Consider the following 5,587-nt stretch of genomic DNA (forward strand, 5'->3'; position numbering starts at 1 on the left):
CCCCTGAGTGGGGGTGGACAAGCCAGCTCTGACCTCTGTGGCCACAGGTTCTAGGCTTGGGCGAGCTGCTCCACAGCCAGCTGCTCCTAGAAGGACCTTCCTCTGGGATGGGCCTGTGCCACTGCCCAGGACAAACTTCTCCCAGTCAGGAGGGCTCTTAGGCAGAGGGGGCACATCTCATACAAAAAAACCTTATGCCCACCCATTGCCACTTTCTGTGTTGGGGACTCAACAGCCCTGTTGTTTTTTCCCCCCAGTTCAGTGGAAGAGTTAGAAATGTTTGCAAGGACCATCTAATTTGGTTGAATTCAGCTGAAGCTGCTTTAATGCCTGTTCCATGCAAGCGGCATTGAACAGTGAGCCCACACCCGCTTCAGGGCCATCTTTCTCCAGGGCTGCATTTCAGAGACGTCCAAATTGCTCCCAGGGGTAGAACATTCTTCTGTGGTCGCAGTGGTCTCCTTGGCACATAGCTGCACCCGAGCTCCTCCGAGGGACTAGGAATAATGTCACTGTTACACAGTAAACAGAATTCTGGAGAGGACAAGTAAGTTTCTTCCCCCTGACAGCTTAACAAGCAGCACTGAGCACGGCATTTCATAGTGTTTTTAACTTGAGAAATCTCCCTTGTCTCTGCCTCTCGTCTTCCTCCAGCCAGCATCCTCCCACGGAGATGTTACTGAGGATTTCTCCTCAGAGGAACAGCTTCCCTAAGCCGTTCCTTCTTGGCACATCTAGTGCCTTCTTAAAGGCCCTGTGTCTGGGGTGAGGTGCCCTAGAGCCTGAGGAGGAAGGAAATCAGCAGGACCTTAGGAGAAAGGGATTTCAAACTGACGTCCTTTCCAGTCATTCCGCCTATGTTTATTGAGTCCCCATAATGTTAAAGTCCTTGCTGAAGACATTAGAGTCAGAATGATGAAGAACATGGGCGCATCCCATCCAATGGGGAGGCGCAATGTAAACAAATAAATCACTCTATCAGCAGTGATAACTGCTAGGAGGAAGATGCAGCAAGGTGAGGGAAGAGAGAGACGTGTGTGAGAGCCAGCCTATGTGCTTCTCTTTTACCTGGAGGGGTCAGGGCCAAGTTCTCCCCACAGAGGAGACATTTGAGCAGAGACCTGAATACAGTGAGATAAAGCCGTGGAGCCATCTGGAGGAAGAGTGATCCAGGCAGAGGGCACAACACATGCAAGGGCCCAGGTGGGAGCAAGCTCAGCATTTTGGGAACTCCAAGGAGACTGGCTGGAGCACAGTGAGCAATGGGAAGAGGAGTAGAAAGTGAGGCTGGAGCGGGACCAGTCAGGGGCCTTGGGAGCCTTGGTAGGGAGTCTGAATTTTAATTTAAAACAGAAACCATGGGAAGATCTCTAGCAGTGGAATGCCTAGGATTTGATTTTTTTTTTTTTTTTAAAGAATGCATTAGAACAGTGGTTCTCAACCTTCTGGCCCTTTAACTACAGTTCCTCATGTTGTGACCCAACCATAAAATTATTTTCGTTGCTACTTCATAACTGTAATGTTGCTATTGTTATGAATCGTAATGTAAATATCTGCTATGCAGGATGGTCTTAGGCGACCCCTGTGAAAGGGTCATTCGACCTCCAAAGGGGTCGCGACCCACAGTTTGAGAACCACTGCATTAGAATGAATGCCTCATTAGGAATCAGTCAAAGGATCCTACAGAGGATATGATGGAAGTCTGGGCCAGGCAGTGCGATAGGCACAGAGAGATGGGTTTGTTTGAGATAGAGATAGAGATAGAATATCTCTCTCTCTCTCTCTCTCTCTATATATATATATATATATAGAGAGAGAGAGAGAGAGAGAGAGAGTTAGTTGATGGTCAAGCAGGAAAGGAAACTGGGCTTCAGCCAAGGGCTCCATGGCTTTGGCACTCCGAGGCAAAGTGAGAGCCAGAGCAACGCTTGCAGAATGAAAGTAGTAACCAACATTTGTTGAATATTCAGCTGCACTAGCCCGTTTCATTCTCCTCATGTCTTCGTGGAAATGGCTCTGTGGTTACCATCTTTGGCAATTGAGAAAGGGTGGCTCAGAGAGGTTGGGTAACTCCCCCAGCTAGTGTGAGGGTGACCCATGACCTGGACTTAGGTTTGTTTGACCCAAAGCTCTATACTATACCTTAAGTGAGAGAAGCCTTGTGCTTGCAAAAGTGGCGATACAGATCCCCACTCCCCTTCTTGCCTCAATTTGAATTACTGAATCAGAACCTCTGGGGGTTTGAGAACCACCCCTGTAGGGATCAAGGACTTCAAGTGTTTCTCACATTTCTTCCCAATGATCGATCCCTCTCTCCACTCCAGCCCAGGCCCAGAATCTGAATTGTTACAGAGCTATGAACATTTGTATTCTGTTGCTTTGAATAAGTACTAGTATCTCATTCACAGGGCTCAAAAATCCAAATAATAGAAAGTGACAAATAAACATTGAGAAATGTCACTCTCAAACTCATCCCCTCTACTTTGTTCTTCCTAATCCCTCAGCAGGTAGTAACTATTAGTAGTTTCTTGGTACCTTTCATTGTTTTTCAACAAATACAAATATGTATCATTTCCCCCTTTCTTACACAAAAGCAGCATGAAGGATACACTGTTTTGTAGCTCACTTAATAAAGCTAAAGACCTTTCATATCCATAGGTAGAAAGTATCCTGACTTTTAAAATTGCTGCCTAATACTCCATTGTGAGGATACACCAGTTTCTTGAACCAATTCCGTACTGATAACCACGGGTTGTTCCCAATCTTCTGCTCTAAGAGATAATGTGATAATGAATGACTCTATCTGTATGCCATTTAGTACTGTAAGATACATTCCCAGAGGCAGGATTGCTGGGTCAAAGGTTAAAGCACTTGTCATTTTGCTTCTTTGGAGTGACCCATTTTGTATCCCTACCAGCAACATCACAGCTTTGTAGCTGGTGTCTTTGTAATCCAGAGTAGTAGGTCTTACTCAGTTAGACCCAAGTCCCCCTTTACCATCCAGATATGAAATTCTAAGACAGCACAACCTACTCAAAGTCAGAATTAAAGAAAAAATCAATATGATGCTTTATCTGGTAAAATAAAATAAAATAAAAGCAATTTATAATAAAATAAGAGGTACTTCACTATGTGAAATGCTCGTGCAAGACTGCACTGCAAGATGTAAGAAGTCATTAGATGCTTGTGCCTATATGTGGACTAACTGGATGCCACACCCTAAGTGAAGACTGACACTGATGTGCTTGTGAGCACAGTTGCCATTGGAGAAGTGATTTCCAAAATGGTAAAACAAACAAAAAACCCCTTTGGTAAAGTTCTGAACAAAACAGAAGAAAATCTTCCCTTTATTTACACAGTAGTTGCATTCCTGGAAAACTCAGTGCTTACTAAAGCCATGCAAACACTCTTTTGTGTTTATATATAAAATGGTCTTGAGTTCTCGATTCAGGTGATTACAAGCAGGCTTTTCTCCTACCCCAATGTCCAGTGGGACATTTGAAGGTCTCATGGGACACAGAACAATTCTTCCTTGTGTGGCACTGCCCTATCCTCCACCGAAGGCCAGCAGGACTCCCAGCCATTGTGAGGAAGTGAAAAGTCCCAATTGTTCACTGCCTTCTCCTGCCCTGAGGACCGCTGCTGTGGGGTCTCCTCTGGAATCCATTCCATAGACCAGGATTCGGTGAAGGTTTCTGAAAAATTCACCTCTGTTTCCTCATGTTTCACTCTGTTCAGACCCCTCTGGTAGCCACTCATTGTTGCAGGATAAGTGCAGCATCCTCAGCTGGGAAAGCGTCTGCAGGTTCATTAGCTGGATTCAATGCTTCAACTGAGAGTTAGGTATTGAAATATATAATTTTTGTTTGTTTGTTTGGGTGAAAGTAGCAAGTAGGACCCAGTGCCCAGTGTTGCACTTGGCATATTGAGAGGTGCTTCTGGTCACTTGTCCTGATGTGGCGGCACAAACCCCCAATTTTTGTGACACTTTGAGTTCTGAATTTAATTAGCAGATAGTTTAAATATTTTTATTCTTGAGAGAGTAGGACATGTTTAGTGGGATCCATCCTTAATGTATTGTGCATCATGCTCTGTTGAAGATAGTCTGTGTGTAAGTTTCAGAGGCTCAAGATGCCACTCTCCTGTGACTGTGATGCCCTGTGTTAGGGCTCCTCTCCTGGTTACTCTCTAGTTGCCTGTGAAGTTTAATGCCTGGGTCAGGCTGGTGGGCCATAATGACTTCACCATAAACTGTTCTCATGATCTTGGTGCCCAGGTGGCTCTCAATATAGTCTAGCAATCCAGCAGTTGTTCAAATATGACTAAGCTGTATTATTTTGTTGTGCCTCAATTTTCCCATCAGTGAATAGGGATGATGATAGGATGGCTGCTACAGGTACTATTTTGTCAGATGCTATGTTTGACCCCTTGTCCAAGTTTATGGTTATGCATTTATCACGGTGGCTTTTGGAGCCAAGCCTGTCTCTGCCTCTAGTGTATTAGCTCTGTGAAGGCAGTTCTCTGAGCACATCCTACCATCCTATCACTGGATAAATCAGGGATTGCATGAGGAGTGTTATGTAGATATCCTATAGGTAATGGATTGGAGTCTTATTAACAAGGGATAGTATACTTTCACTCACTCACTCATTTATTCATGGGGGGGATGGGGGGAAGACTTCTGGGTTCTGACAGGAAAATTACTTTTCTCCCAGCCCCTGTTTAAGCAGCAAAGCCATCCCGACCGCTTGCCCTGGGGTCAGGCGCACTTGGCTTCATTTGGAACTGCTAGCAAGCTTTCCGAGATGGGAGGTGTGCACAGAAGCGGAGAATTCATTATAACCGGCTAGTCATCCGTGGAGATTGTAGACACTGCCCGTGGGCAGGGCGCACCTGGTGCTTCCTGGGTGGGGCCTGTTCCCTGCGCTGCGCTCCAAGGTGGGAGCTGTTAGGGTCCCTGGGTGGGGGTGGGGTGGGGCTCCTCAGTGGCTCAGTGGTTCCCAGCGCTGCCACCTCTGAGATCAAGCCCAGCATCTGCTGGAGGAACTTTTTCCAGGGACTGCTGGGCAGGATCCTCGACGACACCACCGGGCGGACGCCACAGCCCCTACTTCCTTCCCTGAAAGCTGAGGGTGCTGAGGTGGCAGGCGGGGGCAGGAGAATGCGGGCCCTGGTGCCCAGGCCGCCCGGGGACCCCGAGAGGTCTGGAGCGCCGGCTGGTCCAGGATGACTCAGCCTCGCTGGGGTCCGTCCTGACTTCGAGGGTTCCGAAAAGTTCCCACTCACGCCCCAGACTTCGTGCGGGGGTCAGGGGGCCCCAAAGCCGGGTCCCGAGGCCTCGCGGGAGCCTGGTTCTCAGGGCGCCGGGGGTACCCCGACTTCTTTCACCTCGCCTTTCCTCTGCGGGCCACCCCAGTGCGCCTCCGCTGGTCGCTGGGGTCCGAGTTGGTAGGAGACCCCTGGCTCTCAGAGGGGTCTTTCATTCCCAAACCTAAGGAGTCTGCCCGTCCGGAAGGACTTGGCGCCCCATTTGCTCCCTGTCCGCTCCCGCAGCCCCGCGGACGCCGGCCTGGCCCATCCGGTGCCA

Source organism: Myotis davidii, unplaced genomic scaffold (assembly GCF_000327345.1).
Source record: "Myotis davidii unplaced genomic scaffold, ASM32734v1 scaffold111, whole genome shotgun sequence".
In the NCBI taxonomy this organism is placed as follows: domain Eukaryota; kingdom Metazoa; phylum Chordata; class Mammalia; order Chiroptera; family Vespertilionidae; genus Myotis; species Myotis davidii.